This window comes from Notamacropus eugenii, chromosome 1, assembly GCF_028372415.1.
Source record: "Notamacropus eugenii isolate mMacEug1 chromosome 1, mMacEug1.pri_v2, whole genome shotgun sequence".
NCBI lineage: Eukaryota > Metazoa > Chordata > Mammalia > Diprotodontia > Macropodidae > Notamacropus > Notamacropus eugenii.
Window position 1 is genome coordinate 742623496 of NC_092872.1, and position 19912 is coordinate 742643407.

General features: G+C 38.9%; 1 long non-coding RNA gene across 1 annotated transcript; it reads left to right on the plus strand.

The window, feature by feature from the left end:
- The first annotated feature begins 15521 nt into the window (after positions 1-15521).
- LOC140528781 (uncharacterized) lies at positions 15522-19396 on the plus strand. Its single transcript, XR_011975298.1, has 3 exons — positions 15522-15801; positions 16967-17968; positions 18745-19396. It is a non-coding gene; the product is annotated as an uncharacterized lncRNA (long non-coding RNA).
- The last annotated feature ends 516 nt before the right edge of the window (positions 19397-19912 follow it).

Genomic DNA, 19912 nt, shown 5'->3' on the forward strand with positions numbered 1-19912 from the left:
CCAAGCATGGAGGGACAGCCAGAGATATGCCCAGAGTCAAGAGATGAAGTGTCTTGCTATTATCCCTAAGCAGAGCACATGGCAGAGAGTAAGGAGTAAAAAGACTGGAAAGATAAGGATGAGGGAGGGCATTTAGTAATGAAAAGTTTTGAATGTTAAACAGAGCAATGTGTGTTTGATCCTGAAGATAATTGGAAGTCACTGGAGTTTGAGTTTTAGGAAAATCACTTTAGGAGCCGAATGGAGGACAAATTGATGTGAGGGAAGACATTCAGGTAGACCAATTAACAGGCTACTACAATGGTAGAAGAATAAAATGATGAGGGTCTGCACCCATGTGGTAGCACTATCAGATGAGAGAAGTGGAAATATTTCAGAGATCTTGCAAAAGTGAAATTGACGGAGATTGGAAACAGATTCAGTACGGGGAATGACAGAGAGAAAGGCTTTAAGAATGATGTTTAGGGTACACTCTAGGGGAGTGGGAAAATAATAGTGCCTTTAACAGAATACAGACAAGTACAGACAGACATGCAAAATAAAAGTCACCTGAAGGAGAAAGCTACTTCACAGTTACTTGATAATAGAACAGCAAAGGAAATCACTGCATTCTGGAAATCTATTCTGCTGTTTCAAAGCAAATTGGGAGAGTGAGATCGAAGGTGGTCTGCTGTGCTAATTCACTGTATACATAACATACAAGACATTGTACTCTGCAATTTATTGTTTCATTTTTACTTTGAAAATTATTTTGCATTATTTTGTTTTTATTTACATCATGTCCCCTTTCCGACTCAGATTTTATGTATAGCAAAGATTAAAAAAAACAAAATTACCTCAGAACAACCAAGACTTAGCCCATGTCTGGCTGCATATTTAGTTTTCCAGACATATTGACCCAAACTCCAGTGCAAGAAGAGAGGTGCATTTCCTGTTTGGTACTCCAAGACTAAGCTGGCACTTTAGGATTACAGAGAGTTCAGTCTCATTTGGTTTTTATTCTTTCAATTTGCATTGTCTATCAGCTCTGCTAACTTTGCTCAGCTTCAGTTCAAATAAGTTCCCTCTCCCATGTTTTTTTTTTCTGAAATTTTTATATAAATCATTTCTTCTTGCATGGTAATATTCTATCAACTTCATGTACCACAATTTGTTTATTGTGGTACATGGAATCTCCAATGAGATTCCATTTTATTTATATTTTTGGCTACCACAAAAAGTGCAGCTATGATCTTTTTTGTAGTGTATTCACACAAGTACTCATACACACACATATACATATATGTGTGTATGTGCATATAATATTTCTTTTTTAATCTCTTTCTGATATGTACCTAGGATTGGAGCATGTGGGTTAGTAAGCATAGGTATTTTCATCATTCCAAATTCCAAACTCCTTTCCGGAAAACATGGGTGAATTTGCAATTCCACCAACACAAGTATTGCAACCGTGTATTTCTACAGCCCATCCCACATCAGGTATTCCCATCTTTTGTCACCATTGACATTTTGCTGGGGATAAGGCAAAACCTGAGGAGTTTGAATTTTCATTGATTTTAGTAGAAGTGGTTTAGATCATTCCTACATGTGGTTGTTAATGTTTGTGATCCATATTTTGAGAACTGTTTCTCTTCTTTGGTCACTTATCTATTGGGAAAAATGTCAATTTGTGATCTCGTTATGTGAATCCTTTCTTCATTAGTACAGTTCACACCTTCCCCGTACTGTCCCATTCTGCCCAATCCAAGTCTGTGTCTTTCTATAAATGGTCCAAAAGTGCTTTTCTCTGTTTTTTTTTTTAATTAAGAATAAGAACATGTATAGATAGCATGTTCATGTCTACAAGCATTTCCCTCACAACTCACACAGTAGAAGTAAGATTTTTCCAACCTACAGAAGAGAAAACTGAGATTCACAGCTGCAAAGTGCATGAGTAATGAAGACAGCTAACATGTATAGCACTATAATATTTGAAAAGTGTGTTGCTGGTGTTATGTTATCTGAATGTCAAAAACACCCCTATGAGGTAGGTATCATTATTAATGTTATTATTGCTATAATTATCATTATTCCAATTTTACTGGGAAGAAAAATGAGGCCAGATTAAGTGACTTGTCCAGGATCAGAGAGGGAGTAAGTATCTGAGTCAGGATTTGAATTTGCATCTTTGCATACTACCCACTAAGTCACCTCACATTAGTAGAGCTTGAACACAGGTATGCCTATCCAAATCCAAATCCAGGTCTCTCCATACTACATCATGCTTCAAGAAAGAATGCTCATTTTTAAAACTATTTTTAAAAGATTTTAAATTAATTGTTGGATGGAAATCCTCCTAAACTACAGAGTCCCTTTCTGTGTTCTAATGTAAAGAGCACTGAATCTGAATAACCAGGGAGCTGACCCTGAGCTCGACACCAAGCTTTGCCACTTTCATGACCTGGAGCAAGGTCACCTCTTTGGGCCTCAGTTTTCTTCTCTGTCAAATGATATCTGATCCAGCATGATTTTGAAGCTCCTTTTTAGCTCTAAATATTATTATCCTAAGTGTAATTTTTCATAGTAATTTTGTTTTATGGAAATTCCTTCAAAATATATTACTTACAACTCTACATATAGCCAACTAATACATTTTTTGACGACTTAAGGATATCACCATGAATGCCAAATATCTTACTTAGCTATGTTGCTTTGCCCTTGGGGACTAATTTGGAATGTGGAGCTCTTTGCTGCTATTCTAAATGGCTACAGACAACTGTGCTTTACCAGCTTTTTTCACATTTTCCTGCTTTTTCTATCTCCCTTAATTCAGCTGTCACTGCTTGCTATCTTCATCATACTTACCTCTGCTAGTCTAAGGAACTTCCTGCTTCTAGTCTCCTATGGGTTTGGGAACCAGACAACCAAATTGGTTAGAAGTGTATCCAAAATAAAATAAGCTGGGAGAGAGATTGTGGCAATCTTTCCTTTGAGCAAAGTGCAGGAGCTCTCTTCTTGGGACTTTGGGACAATTTCTGGAGCTTCTTAGAGACTTTTCTTTTATTTTTTGAAATTTTGAATCACAGAATTGAGACCTAAAAGGGACCTCAGAGATGATCTAGTCTTACTTTATTATTTTACATATGAGGAAATTTAATCCAAGAAAAGTTAAATTACTTGCACACAATCTCACCTAACAGTGATTTTAATCTGGGCTTCCCAACCTGAAATCCATGTCACTTTACAATAAATCAGGGGTGCAGAACCTGAAGCTTTGAGGTCACATGGTCCTCAAGTGTGGTCCTTTGACTGAATCCAAATTTCCAGTTTGGACTTGAGGACCTAGAGAGCCACATGTGACCTCAAGACTGTAAGTTCCCCACCCCACCAATGAACCATACTACATCTCTGCATTCCCCAAAACTGAAACAATTTGGGACTGTTTGGGAAATCTATATTGCTACCATTCCTCCATTCATGCAGGCAGTACATTGAGAGTTAGCTACTGGGGTCTTGCTTTTCATTCCTGTATTTTTTCTTTAAGTGTTGGATGCCTGCTTTTCTTTCCAAGCAAATACATTCCCCAGGTCCAGAGGGGGTGGGAAGCATAGTGTTATATTTCAGTGTTCTTAGACTGAAATGCAATGGAAGGAGGAATTTATTAGGGAGGAAAAGAGGAGGAAAGAGAAAGAATTTACTATTTTATGTAACACAGTATACAAACATGGAGAAAAGAGTGAGGAGAATGTGCATCTCATGAAAATTTCTGTCATCTGAACTAGACAAAGAAAGATTGAACACACACGCAGAATATGATATGGAAATAATTAAATTCAGTAAACAAATAGGCAGGGATAGAGGAGAGAAGGGTATTTAAGAGGGAAGGTAAAAAAGGTGAAGGAGTTATCACAAGCACAAGAAATTCCAGCATTAGATGGTGGAGCATGAAGGGGATGGAAAGGAAGGAAGGAGTGAGTGAAAACTTGTGTTCAAGGTCCAGGCAAGGGGAAGAGTACAGAGGCAATGTAGTAGAAACAGACCAATCACAGTGCAGCAGTTTTAAGCATGCTTGTCCGCTACTTTCTTCTTTGTAAGGGGAGATGGAGGAGGGAAAGAGAAGAAAGAGAAAAGAACAGGATGAAGGGAACATCCAAGTAACAGTACTAATAAGGACATGAATGGAAAGAACTCATCCAGAAAATGGGAGGAGAAGAACTGGTGGATAAAGCACTAAGTGCAGGAGTCAGGAGGACCTGAGTTCAAATCTCACCTCAGACACTTGACACTCACTAGCTATGTGACCTTGGGCAAGTCAGTTAACTCCAATTGCCTCATCCTGGGTCATCTCCACTCATCCTGATGAATATCTGGTCACTAGAATCAGATGGCTCTGGAGGAGAAGTGAGGCTGGTGACCTGCACAGCCCTTCCTAACTCAAAACAAAATCAAGTGCAAGTCATGTCATTATTTCTCTGATGGCAACAAAGGGCGAACACACATACAAGACCTGGGACAGCTCTTTACGCATGACTATGGACACTTTTGCAGATTGTTACCACTTGCAACACTTGGGAAATTGGAAAGCAATTTGAAGAATAAACCACCCTTGTCTGGCTGGCAATGACTGTCTTTTTTAACTCCATAGGGGAAGGACCATTGCTGAAAGGCTCTCAGGGTTTGGAGGGATGCCAGGTGTCATCTGCTTCAACCTGAACGAGAATCTGTAAGCAGGAAAGGATTCATAAAGCCTCTCTCTGAAGTCTTCTTACAGAAGGGATCCTCCTACCAGAAGAAGTGACCCATATGACTTTGGTGTAACTCTCATTGTGAGAAAGGTTTGTTTTCCTCCCCTGGAACCAGAGAGTGGTATAGAGGAGTGCCTGAGATTCAGTGGTGTTCAGCTCAAATAGAAATAAGGGCCACTAATCCATACATAAGGATCCCTGTGGGCTACATATTAACTTGGTTTTAAAATGTAATATGATCTATGTTTTATTTTATATTTTTAAATTTTTCCTACTTATATTTTAACCCATTTTGAACTGGCAGGAATATTTTCAGTTATAGAGTCATCCTAGTCTGTTTTTTACTCCACAAATGCATAGAGCATCTTCTTCTTGTTGTCTTCGTTCACATAGTCCTCCCAACCTGGAAAACCCTGACCTAGCTTCTATGCCTCCTCTTCCAAATCTTTGCCACTGAGCTCTGATTTCCTCTCTCCCAAGGAGTCTTTCTGAACCACTCAGACCCAGAAGGACGCTTCCCTCTCTCATCTCCTAGGAACACTGATTCTCCATCCCACTTAATTCATTTTTGCTACAATGAATGGGCACTTTTATGACAGTGAATTTTAACTGTGTTTTTTAACATGGCATAGTATAGTGGAAAGAGCATCAGACTTGGATTTAGGAGAGATCTGGATTTGAATCCTATCCCTTACAATAACTCTGTGACCTTGGACGTTATCTCTCTGGCATCAGTTTCCACAACTCTAAAGGGAGGGAGTTGAATTCAATGATCTTAAATGTCCCTTCTAGCTCTAACTATATGATTTTTGTCATCTTATGACCATGAACAAGTCACTTTATCTCTATGAGTTTCATTTTTCCGTATCTAAAAAACATAAGAATAATATTATTTCATATATAATGACATGAAATAATAATATTTCATATCATACCAAAGCTAAAGTGAGCAAATAATTATAAGTAAAGTGATGGGATTGGGGTGTAAGTAAGGTCCCTTCAATCTTAGTACATAGCTCTTATCTTTTTCTGAATATTCTGAACCCCTTAGGCAGTCTGAGGAAGCCTATGGGACCTTTTCTAATAAATCAATTGTTTAAATGAATTTATCAAAGTATTATAAAATAAACTCATGGATCTGTGGTCTAGGTCTATAGGATGATAAATAAAGATGGCATCTATGTAGCAGTTTAATATTTGCAAGGCACTTTATACATATTCCCATGTGATTTTATGGTTTTTTTGATTTTATGATAGTATGTAATGATGAACATTAGTGCGTACATCCCCATGTGTCATCTCAGGCCAAAGGAGAAAATGAGATCATGTATATAAAGAAATTTGAAAACCTCTTAGCACTACAAAAATGTCAGTCTAAGATGATTTGTGATTTTTTTCAGAGTAGAGAAGTACCAGTATAGAAATTCCGGACACATCCTTTATTACACTCCTGGCCCTGGTCCTGACTTCTGGAAAGGTCTATTTTTCATCCCTAGACTTTATTTCCTCCTCCTCCAATAGCATGTAAGTTCCCTGAAAGCAGGGACTTCTCCAGTTTTCTCTTTGTATCCTTAGGACCTAGCAGAGTGCCTGAAACTTGGGACTTAAAGAATAGGACACTTAGTGAATGCTTATTGACTTTTTAATGGACTGCTGGACAGATTAAACAAACAATACATAAGCAGAGGAACAGATGAATGGGTGAATGAAGTGACAAACAAATAATGGAATTTCCAGACTCTGTGGCAGATCAAAGAAGGAGGCATTTCAGTATCTCTTGAATCAAACCAAGGAGGCAGTTATATAGTCTACTTCTACAAAAGACCAGCCCTGCCTTTTAGAAAATAAATATCATTTACATATTTTTTATCAAAAGAAGCTAGGACTGAAAGGGACCTTGTGTTGCAGTCTAGGCATGATGGGAACCCCAAAATGCAAGGGTACAGAGCAGGCATCTGCCTCAAAAGTATTCAACCATTCAAGCCTTCCAGTCAAAGTAGCGAGTTTATTTGTGATGTCATTACAAGCTGGGATAAAATTGGTACTTTTATACAGAAAGATTATGGGAAGGTCTAGATAGGTTTATGGAGTAGCCAGTAGCCTGCACCCAGCCAGGTAAAGACAACAGAAGGAGTTCAGTGGTGGGAGAGCCCCAGTGAAAGGGCAGTCAAAAGAATTATTGACTGGGATGGGTTGGATGCCTCAGATAAATGCCAGAGATCAGTGTTCAGGGGCCCTGGGAAATGCCCTAAACACATGGTCTTTTCCTTTTAGGGGTCCAGTGTGAATCCCATCCCCTATCAGTTGGAGGTTATTTGCTATCATCCTTTCATTTTTATAAATAAAAGCCTAGAGTGAAATTGAAACCCAGAGAGAGCTCATTTTCACATACAAAATTGAAGAGGTAGCATGAGGACTGAAATTTGCTGTTTCTTCATTCTCCTTGATGGGTGAACAAAGAGCCTATTAACTTACTTGTAGTCCCATGCAGTAGGTAGCTAGGTGGCTCAGTGAATAGAGTGCTAGGAAGACTATCTTCATGTGCTCAAATCTGGCCTCAGATACTAGTTATGTGATCCTAGGCAAGTCACTTAACCCTCTTTGCTTCAGCTCCTCATTTCTAAGATGAGCTGGAGAAGGAGACAGCCCAATCACTCAAGTATCTTTGCCTAGAAAACCCAAATGGATAATGGAGAAAACCCAGTGGGACGTGACTGAAACATTAAACAACAACAAAGCCCTCTGAAGTAAGAATAGAGGTGGAGTCAGGGGACTGAATAACAAAGAAAATAACTGGTAGTCTGCCCTCTTTATCTTTGCTTTACTTTCAACCAGCTTGATCCTTTTTTCAAGGTGAAAAACAGATGGAAATCCTTTTGAATAAAATATTCAAAGATGGCCAAAGATAGTAGCTGTGATACCAGCAAATTGTGAAATAATTGCCAAGGCTTTAATGAATTTAATAATTCAAGGAACACACAACAGGGATGACTCTCTGAATGCTCAGCAAAATAATCTCCAAGAGCCATCTCTATAGCCGAAGCATGATTAATGTTTTACTGACCCCTTCTCCCTATCAATCGAGGACCTATTAGATTGGGGCTACCCTGACCATGACTGCTTCTTCTTGTTTTGCTTTAAAGAATAATTTCATTTGATGCTCCATTTGTAAATAACACAATGAAATTGATCTGCAATGGCTAATGGCGCATGAGCAGGCTCAGAATTTTATCCACTATTTATTGCTATCTCCACTTCTTTCCTGAATGCACCCTAGGATGTGCATGCCAGTATCTGTCCATATGTAATGAGCAATTACCATGGGGCCATTTTTCAGAGGAATTAGACAAGAAATGAGGGGCAGTTGAACAATATAAATACTGCATCTGCAAAATGTCTTCTTAAAAATTATTGATTTTGTCTTCCCCGAATAGCCTATTACAGGGAAACATTTTTCTAATGCTTTCCAAGGGACCTGCAGGAAATCATTAGGGGTAGGGATCCAGGTTTTATGAGCACTTGGAGTGAGAATTTTAAATATGGGCATGAAATGGGAAAAGGAAGGACTTGACATCACATACTCCTTGCTTTTTTTTTAATTTTCCTATAATTTTTAATCAAGTATATTCTTCTTAATTCAATTCTCTAGAGAATTAACCCAGAGAGTGACTATAAGAAGCATCCTATTTAAAGAAACATTTTCTACAGGTCATTTTTACAACCAATACAATGCAATGCTATCCAACAAGCAGCTCAGCGGTGCAGTGAATACAGTATTATAGTTAAAGTTAGTAAAATACAAAATCAAATCCTCCCTCGGATACTTATTAGTTGCTTGACCTGAGACAAGTTACTTAACCTGTCTCATGCACAGTTTCCCCACCTAAAAAACAGGAGTAACAATTGCACTTACCTCCCAGGGTTGTTGGGAGGATTAAATGAGATTATATGTAAAATTCCTTACAAGCCTTTAAGCCCAATACAATGCTAGCAACTGTTATAAAATGTTGGATGTCTGTTTATTTAAATTGTAGAATCCTGAGGAATATGGAATTTTAGAGATCATCTTAGTCAAACCCTTTCCAAAAGCATCCTGAGTAGCAACCTTCTCAAAGCATCATCGATACTGATCTTTGACAGGGAATTCACTCCTCCCAGGTGCATCTCTTTTCATTTTTGTACACTTTAAACTGCTAAAATGCTTTCCCTGATACAGAGTAAAGATCTCTAATTCAGATCAGAAATTGAAGATCACACTTTAGCTTTTGTTCATTAGCCTTCATTCAATTCATTTTTTTATACTGCAAAGCCACATCCTAGTGCAGGATCAAAATGTGTCAAGTTCTGGAACAATACAGTTAGACCATGTCTTTTTAAGTCAGGTTTGTTTTCCCTGTGATCAGGGGGCAGGGTGAAATTGTTAGTCCTGATGAGCTAATGATGGCTGAAGAAAACAGAAAGACTGGTTCAAAGGCTGAGGAATGGCCAATAACTTAATCTCTGATGTCTATGTTTCTTAACACAAGGAATTTTGCCTGTGGAATTATTCCAAAAGACAATATTCTGAATTCCATGATTCCAGGGATGTCCTTCAACTTTCTGATCTGTTGAAAGAAAAACACATAGATTTACAGAGATAGAATATAAATCATTTTCATATGGATGACAAAGTTTATTTTATTAAATACAACTTCATGTGATAGGTTATTGTGTTGTTTCATTGTTCCACACATTACATTTTATCATATGATTTATTACAAGTTTAATACTGAACATTACAACTAATTAAACTGGCTTAATAACTACTCATATTTAAATTAATCAGCTCAACAAATAAAATATCCTAACAATTTTTCATAAAATAGTGTAACACTTAAAAAAAGTATATATAATTTCAAAAGTTTTATACTATACAGCAGAGGTGTCACACTTATGGTCAATAAGACTTTGAAACTCCAGTGGGAGACTCAAACAGATTAAAATTAATTTGGGAGGAGGCAGAGCCAAGACTGTAGAGGAAAGGCAGGACCTCACCTGAGCTCTCCCCCAAACTCCTCCAAATACTTTTGAATAATCAATTTTTAAAAATTCTAGAGCAGCAAAACCCACAAAAAGACAGAGTGAAACAATTTTTCAGTCTAAGACAACTTCAAAGGTCTGCAGGGAGGATCTGTTGCATGAAGGTGAGAGAGAAGCACATAGTTCAGAACAGGCTCCACCAGCACAGACTGACAGACTGGCCCCAGTGGACCAGGAGCAGGCACTGAATCTGCAGTAGCAGCATCTGCTTCCAGAGTTCTCAGCCCACAGACTATAAAGGGGTGAACAATTGATCAGAAGGACTTTACAGAGTTCTCTTTGCTGGCATTGAGGGCAGGATTCTGTTGCTTTGGGTGGCAACAAAGAGCACTAGCACACCAGAGCTTGTAGCCACAGTGGAACAGGGACCCCTGTCACAGAAAAGAATGTTTGTGATCACTCATAGACCAGAACACAGGCCAGGACACTAGTAAACACACCTCTCTACATCATACCACCTTGGGAGAACTGAAAATTTACAGGTCCCTAGAAGTATCTCTGAAAAGAGCTGCATAAAACCCCTGAAGCTGGGACAGTATGGGCTCCACCCTGGAAGCAGAGCCCTACTTTTTTAAAAATTATTTTAAACCTAAATACACAATAAGAAAAGGAAGAGACATATTATGAACTTAAATACATAATAAGAAAAGGGGGGAAAGCAGTGCCATGTGCACAGCAAAACATAAGAGAGATTCAAAATATACAGCAATAAATTTCCATTTCCTTAAAGCCTGTACAATAAATAATACACGTTGTGTAGTCTGCTTTAACAAAGAGTTAAAAGTCAAGTAATGGATTGGGAAAATGAATAAACAACAGAAAAAAATAATTCTGACCATATGAAATTACTATTGCAACGAGGAAGCTCAAACCATACACACAGAAGTAGATAAAAAAGTCAAAGTTCCTATATTAAAAGTCTCCAAGAAAAATACGAATTAGTCTCATGCCATGGAAGGGCTCAAAAATTATTTTGAAAATCAAGTAAGACAGGTAGAGGAAAAATTGGGAAGGGAAATGAGAGTGATACAAGAAAATAATTTAAAAAATGAGTCAACAGTTTGGTAAAGCAGACTTGAAAAAACACTGATGAAAATAACACCTTAAAAACAGATTAGGCTAACTAGTAAAAAAGGTACAAAAAGTCAATGAGGAGAAGAATGCCTTAAAAAGCAAAACTGGCTAAATGAAAAAAAGAGACATAAAAATTCACTGAAGAATAAAAGTCCTTACAAAGTAAAATTGACCAAATGGAAAAGGAGGTACAAAAGCTTATTGAAGAAAATAATTCCTTAAAAATTAGAATTGAGCAAAAAGAAACTAATGACTTTTTGAGAAACCAAGAAACAATAGGACAAAACAAAAGAATGAAAAGAATAGAAGATAATGTGAAATATGTCATTGGAAAAACAACTAACCTGGAAAATAGATCAAGGAGAGATCATTTAAAACTTATTGGACTACCTGAAAGCCACAATCAAAACATGAAATTAGGAAATGTTTAATAAAATAAATGAAAATTAATATAACATAGATACTGTTAATTTTTTGGTTTTCTAAGTGAATATGCTGCCCATGGGATTCATTTGAGTTTGAGTTTGACACCACTGCTGTACAGCAATTTCTAATCATTCACAGTTGATTAAATATCCTAATTATAGAAATTTCTATAAACATTTGGGTATCAGATCCTTGGTAAGGGACTCAGTTCCCTATTCCCCAGCCATTACTGAAGTATTGAATTGGGCATTATTAAACTTAACATCAGGAGGAACCAGATTCAGCTTGATACACTTACTAATTGTGGTGAATCATTTGACCTCTCTCTACCTCATTTTTCTCATCTGCCAAATGGAGACAGAAACTGCTAAGATCCCTTCCAGTACTAAATCTATGATCCCATGGCATTATTTGAGCTCGGAACATTTTTTCCAAAGCTACAATTGCACAAAAATGTAATATCATGTTATTATATAATGCAAATATAAAGCTTTCCTGAGGTGGATTTTTCATCTTTCTACCTTTTTTCTTTCAAGAAACACAGAGTCTGATATGTATTAGTCACTGGTGGAAGGAACAGGGCAGGAATAAGATAGACTGGAGACTGCATTGTTAAGAATAGTGGGATACGAAAGAGTTTTTTAAACATGCTATTTAGGACTTAGAGGAATGTGGATACCCTAGAAACCACCTAGTAAAGGGCTAAAAACATAACAGAAGGAACAATAAAGAAAAACAGCTATGTGCTTCTCCATCTATTCCAGGATTAAAAAACAAAAAGACTGAGAATTCTGAGGAACCTTTGAATGGAGAAAAGTCAGGATAGATGGATGACCAAAATTGTAACTAATGCAGACCCAGGTCAGGAAACAAGTTCAGACCAGCATCCTGGGCTCAGGTCCAAGGAGCTGGGGCAGCCAGGTCCAGTAAACCCTTCCCAAAGCACACTGAGAATCATGGCCAGAGCAACACAAAGCCTCAGGTCAGGCATCACAGAACCTCACCCCAAGAAACAGAGCAGGAGACAAGGCCAGGCAGTGCTGCACCCAGGCAGCAAGACCCATAACCCGAGAAAGAGCCAGGCCAGTACATTCCTGGTAATCTCCTGCATCTTAGCGGCCTCATTCATAAAATGAAGAGGTCAGGCTAAGGTTGCCTCCAGCTCTCTATCTCTAATCCTATGAGCCTGTTAACTGTCTAAAGACGCCCCCATTGGTAAGTCAATGGGAGAAAAGACCCTGGAACCCAAGATGTTCAATTTCAAATCCAGACCTCTTTCTGTTATGCCCTATTTGCCTTGCCTGCTATTTAATATGTGTCTGGCTTGTCTCTCTAACTAGACTACAAGCTCCCTGTGGACAAGGACTGGATCTCCTTTGAGTGCAAGAGACAAATCGGATGCTCAAATAGGAGTGGATCTGGCCAAAAAGAGGAGAGGCAGGAAAAGACAGGGGTGTGAGTGGAAAGGGACTGCAAGTAGGTGCACTGGAGTAAATCATTGGTGTCCATGCAACACACAGAGTGCCTCCCCCTGGTCCTGGGCAAATTCAAGGGCTCTCCTGCCCCTTCATGATGCCATAATAGTCTAGGGCCAGTAGAGGGCAGTCTCTTCATATTTAAGTGAATGGCATAGAAGGAGGTATGTGTAAGAAAGGAATCAAGCGTTCTGCCCACAGATACTGTAATTAAAATTGTAGAATCTTAGAGAGTTTAAGGATGTCTCTGAATCTAGCAAGCCAGAGCTGAGAGACTCTAGGACAGTGAATATAAAAACTAGAGGGGACCTTAGAACATGGAATGTCAGAGCTAGAAGTGACTACAACATAGGTTCGTAGAGTTCATGAAAACACATGAATACACACACGTCCCAGACACACACACACATGCACATACCCCTAATACATGTACACACATGTACATGCACATATACCACAAATACACATAAACATGCAGACACATACATACACACACCCCAAATACAAACACCCAGATCTATCTATCTACACACACTCACGCACACACACACACATATATAGGCTTCTTTTATAATCTAATTTATTTTTTTTATTTTTTTTCTTCTTTTTTTAAATTTATTTTTAACAGTTTTTAACAGATAAAGCAAGTCAGACTTTTGGTCAGGTGATACATCTTTTTAAAGCATTTACAATATGGACCACAAAAGAATTTTTTTTAAGACATTAACCAGCTGAGACACAGATAATATTTATGTTGCTAACTTCACAAGTTCTTGATCCAATTGTCTCCTCAGTGTTACTAAGAATTAAAGGACCCTAACTTAATGTTGTTGGTCTAAAGTCCTATGCCTAATAGCTTAATTTTAGACAACCTTGGATGTTCCCCTATCCAATCTATAATTGAATAGATTTGGTATTAAGCTTACAAACCTTTTGACTATAGGAAATCGCCACCAATAGTAAGGACATTGCAGGGATACAATATCTCCCCAACTTCATGTCAGTTCCAGGCAGGATTAGATTATCCACTTGCATTCAGTCAGGCTTGAAGTCTACCAGGTGTCAGTGGGGAAATTGAGTCAGGAGAATCCCACCTCAGCCCATGCTGAACAGCCACTCTCCCACCTTTCCCTTGAGATCACCTATGCAGCTCATAACAGCATCTCATCAGCTTACTGGCATCATGGATTGGAGGCTCAGATCGCCTTTCTTGCTTCTCATACCTGGAGTTAGACTCAGAAGAACAGTCACTTAGTAGTCCTATAGCATCTAAAAATGGCAAGTTCCAGTAACTAGGTTTCAAATGATTATAGTTTCACTTTGGCTAAGGAACATCTTTTGAGGCAAGTCTTCAGTGGCTTACATGCCTTTCTATACATGTTCTAGTTCCTGGTTAAATGGCAATCATAAAATCAAATTTACCATTAAAACCTTGACTTTTCCATCAGTGCCAAATTTTACCCAAAGTTACCTTCCTCTGGGAAATTTAGACTGAAATTCTTTTCTCCAAACTAAAGATGTCATTGATTTATTCTCAGTAATTAATTCAGTCTATTGTTTTAATATTAATTGCTTTTACCTCACTATGTAACATGTCCAGCTTTTTTCCCCATCACTCCCCTCCCCCCGTTTCCTAATACCTTGCATTCTGATTACTCCTTCCCTCAATGTACCCTCCCCTCCATCACACCCCACAGCTCTCCTATCCCCATCTTCTCTCTTTTCTTGCAGGGCAAGATGAATTTCCATACCCCTATCCCTGTAGTTCTTGTTTCCCAATTATATGCAATAAAAATTCTCAACATTCGTTTCTACTACTTTGAATTCCAACTTCTCTCCCTCCCCCCTCCCTCCCCAGCCCCACTGAGAAGGGAAGCAATTCAATACAGACTAAATATGTGTTGTTTTGCAAAAGACTTCCATAGTAATCATGTTGTATAATACTAATTATACTGCCCTCTGGCCTACTCTATCCCCCCTTATTTTCCCCCCTACAATTGACCATGTCCCTTCTCGAAAGTGTTTATGTCTAGTGACTCCCTTCTCCCTTATGAATTTTAAAATATTATTTCCAGTATTACTATACCTTGCTATGTTTCCTTTCCTCTTCAGTCTAGTGACACTAGCCTCCTTTCTGTTCCTTGCACAAAACGCTCCATCTCCTGATTTCATGCATTTTCACTTGCCATCCCCCAAGCCTAGAATGCTCACTCTCCTCCTCCCTGTCTCCTGGTTTCCCTGACGTCCTTCAAGTTTGAGCTAAAATCCACCTTCGATAAAAAATCTTTATTGATACCTCTTAATGCTAATGCCTTCCCTCCATGATTATCTCCAAATGTATATATGTAATATATACATATATGTATATATACGTGTGCACATATGTATATAGGTGTGTATTATGTATACATATATCACATCCGTGTGTATAAAGTCTTACTTATACGTAGTTATTTGCATGTTATCATATTCATTAGGCTCTGATGGTCACTTTGTTTTCATTGTGATTTTTTTTGCTTTCCTTTCTATCCCCAGTGCTTAGCAAAGTACCTCGTACATAGTAAATAATAAATGCTTGTTGACTTGAGAAGACACCCATGGACATCATCAGATGGCCAAAGAGGTCCATGACACAAAAAGGTTAAGAATTTCTGCTCTAGAAAAAGCTGAAGGGACTTAGAACACAGAATGTTAGAACTGGAAAATACACTAGAACAATGAATGTCAAAGGTGAAAAGGAAGTTAGAAAACACAATGACAGGGTTGGAAAGGTCCTTAGAGATCACAGGATCACAGATTAAGAACTGGAAAGGACATTGGTAGTTAACTATTCCAACCTTCTCACTTTCAAGATGAGGAAACTGAAGACCAGAGAGGTTGAGGGATGTGTCCAATGTTATACAGAAAGAAAATGGCAAAACTAGTTTTTGACTCTAGCTCTACACCTGGCGGTTACATAATTTATCACCTAATTTTACAGAAGAAGGAATTAAGGTCCAGATAAGGTTGAATGACTTTCCAAGGTAACAAAACTGTTAAAGGCTGGGAATATAAGGTGTCTGGGTTCCCAAGCCCCTTCCATCAGAATTGCAGAATCTAACCAGTACAGATTGTCTAGACAAGCCCCTTCAATTTATTAATTGGGAAACAGAGGCCCAGAGAGAAGTAACATTGCCATAACCATGTAAGTTGGTGTAAGAGTTTGAACTGGAATCTGGGTTTCCAGATGCCCAATCCAGTAATCTTCCCATGATACTACCCTACTCATCCATCTAACAGCCATCTATCATGCAATTAATGGCTACAAGTCAGTTTGGGTTCCTTGTTCCTGAGGAGATATTATTAGACTTTCCATCAAAGAAAGCTATTTTGGGACAGAACAAGATGGTGTCTGAAGTTCCTTCTATCCCAAAGGTCTATGATTGTGCATACTTATCCATTTTTGGCACCTCTCAATAATCCCCAAGTGGCAAGGCCCATCTGCGCTGGTCCCAGGTTTTCAGTTTTATCAGATTCCTTGCAGGCGGCTTCAGTTTCTAAAGCAAAACTAAATTTACTAAACATCTTTCACAAAATTCACTAGGCCACCAAATCTGAGTTGGGAGGTGCCTCATTTCAAACCCTGACCAAATAAGTAATCCCCCAGGGGAGAAGTCTCACAAACTTGATTTGGAGAACAGTAAGATAACCATTGTATTGCCTTTCAATGTTCCCTGTGCTAAAGCCTCAAGCAGTTTCTAGCACAGCCCACTGCAGAAGATTTTTCCCAGGGTCATAAGTAATTCGAGAAGAAATTTCCAATAAATCAATCAACAAGCATTCATGAAGCACTTGCTATGTGACAACACTTAGTTGTCCAAAATGGAATGCTCTGCCTAATAAATTAGCAAAATTCTTGTTGCTGGAAGTTGGTAAGCAGAGGACTCTTGCTAAGTTTACATCAAAGCATTCCTGAAAATGACCTTTTCAGGGTAGCTGATGCTGAACCATATATTTTTTCAGTTTACAAAGGTTTATGGGTCAGTGGTGAGAATGGAGAACAGTGCTTCCAGGAAGTTTTGGGAGGCTCACGGACTGCAGAAGTTTATCATAATATGGGTCATATTTAAGAGGAAAACAAAAATAGTCAACTCACACAAAAGTATTCCATGGTTCTAACTTTATCTATTTCTTCTTTTCTCTCACCAGAACAATGAACATGGGGATATTTGGATTGGATTGTAGGATCTGATCCTTTTCCAGAGGTCCATTTGTTGAAGACCAGAACTCAGTTGAGCCTAATAATGATGCCTGATTTGCCACTTCAATAATGAAAAATTTCATCCAATAATCCAGAGTAATTGCTCAGCCATTCTCACTTGAATCTGGAGACTCTCTTCTCTTCATTTTCATGACTAAAATCTCTTTGATCTTTATAATTACTTGGTATATTGCCCAGTCCCCAAATTCCAATTTCTCCTTCTGTGTTGCTTCTGTATATTTATCCAAGAATTGAGTAAGACTCAGTGCATATGCTCCAAAGATCCCATTAATAGAATACATCCATTAGTCAAATTTTGAATGGATGACTTCTAAGTTTTCTTTCAGTTGAAATTCTACATCTACAATATCTTGTATCGCTGATGAAACTGGATTTAAGGTTAACCACACCTGGCCTCACTTCCCCTTCCCCTGTTTCTGGGCTATTCTCTCTCTACCACAATGACCTATAGCTTGGGTTCCATTCTTGTAATTTCTATAATCCCTCCAATGGTATTCTCTGAGCCTAAATAGAGGCATAAAAAAGCAAGCTTCCTTGCACTCACAAAAAGAAAGCTCACCTAGTTCCTTGGCTTTTTCTCCTTCACAAACACACAACTTTAGCACCTAAATATCATGGAACAACCTCACACCACCCTGGAGCTGCAGGCTCTTCTGATCTTTTTTTTTTTTTTATGCAGCTTTCTGACCTCTAGGTATCACCTCCCAAAAGCCTAAACGTTGGGAAGAGAACAGTGCCCTCATTATCACGATTGGCCGTTATTGCTGTCTTTCTGCTTCCACAGATTAATTTCTCTGACTCCCTGATTATGATAACACCTTGAATCACTCAGAGCTGGCATGTACAACCAGCCCTGCAAGTTGACTACATGACCCTCTTCAAAACTATAAAAGAGACGTGCTGCAGTCGAATGACTGCTAATCCCACAGGTCAGTCTTTTACAAGTTGTTCATTTGCACTTCACTGGAAGTGCAATTAACCTAGATATTAATGAGATCAGAGTGTAAATGGGTGTAGCAGTCAATCAGTCCTTTCTAAAAGGCAGCTGTTCATGAACGGAACATGGTTCTGTTCTGGCTCAGAAGGGTGTCAGATCAATGGAACCATCAAATGTCATAACAGGACAACAGGCAGAAGCTTTTTGTCATTGGAATCTTGGGTGGGCAGCAAAGAGAAGAGAGAGAAACAGGAAGGAGTTAGAGAAACAGAGAGAGAGGAGACAGAGAGACAGACAGAAACAGAGAGAAATAGAACGATAGGGAGACAGAGAGAGAGAGAGAGAAGGAGAGAGACAGAGGGAGAGAGACAGACAAACAGAGAGAGAGACAGAGAGGGAGAGAGACAGAAACAGAGAGAAACAGAAAAATAGGGAGATAGAGGCAGAGTGAGAGAGACAGAAAGGGAGAGGGAGACAGAGAGAAAGAGAGAAAGTGAGCAAGACAGAAAGGGAGAGAGAGACAGAGAAAGAGAAAGAGAGGGGGGGAAGGAGGGAGAGAGAGAGAGACAGAGACAGAGAGACAGAGACAGAGAGAAAGAGATCCTTCCCAAGCCTAGGCTTCTAAACATCATCTCAGATTTATTAAGCCCTTACTGTGCACCACACACCATGGTAAGTGCTGTAGAAAAAAATAAATCAAGCAAGATAAAACTTCCCTGCCCTCAAGACACCATAAGCACCACGACCTTGACCATCATCTTTTCTCAGACCCATATGAGAGACAGCCCGGGACCCTTAGACCCAAAGACTTGAGAAGAGCAACACTTTCATGCCAGTGTCCTCAGCCATCATCCTGATCCCTGTGGAGATGCATCCTGAAAGATACTGCTGCAGGTCCTACAGTCACAGCTACTGAAAACCTAGAGAAAACATTTCTTGCCACCAAAGTCCTTGGCACTGCCAAATAGTTCATCATCAGAAACTGACATAATTTTATCAGGGAAAATGCCTTTAAAGAAGCAGCATTACTGTCTACTTTGCTGCCCAAGGTTCATTGGTCCTTCTCACTTGATTTCCAGCTAAAACTTTTCCTATTTGTTTTCTTCCCCATCAAAACATGAGCTCCATGAGAGTAAGGATTACCTTATTTTTCCCCAACATCTGTATCTCCAACATTTCAAACAGTGCCTTGCACAATATAATTATTTAACGACTGGAGTTTTTTTGCATTTAGTCATATTTTAAAGGTAGAAGACAACACAAAGAAAAACAGTATCAAAGGCTACCCAATGAAATCCTTCCTGAACAAAAATTCCTCTGACACCATCCCTGCCAAGTAGCCATTTAGCCTGCACTAGAAGGTCTCCGCCATCATCCTACTTGGAACAAGTTTCTTCATCTGTAGGTGGGAAATAATAAAACTTTCACTCTACTTCTCAGTTTTGTCAAGGAAAGGGTTTTATAAACTGTGATGTAGTTGACAAATGGGGATGATTATGATATCAGTCCTCTATACTTCCTGTGCCTGTGTTATTTAAGGAACTCATCTTTTATTGGATGCATAAATGCAACACCTAGAGTTAAGTGAGAGAGTGTTTGCCAAGCTGACTTGGTTGTTTTTACTGGGCAAGCCAAGGCACTTGACCTAGACCTGAAAGGGGCATTAGAGGTCAACTAGTCCAATGCCTATACTTTACCTGTGAGGAAACTAAGGTCAAGACATAAACAAATTACCTCCCCAGACCTAGATCACAAAAACAGTGGAAGAAAATGGGTATGGGAGAAGAGCTGATGAAGAGAGAGGAACACATTACAGAAAACTCACATGAAGAAGGAGAGCATTGTAGGATGGCCACTTATGGTTACACTTGTAAGTCAAGAGGACAGGAGAGATCTCTGGGTAAGATCAGCCCCTAGAGTCAGGTGGAGTCTGGTG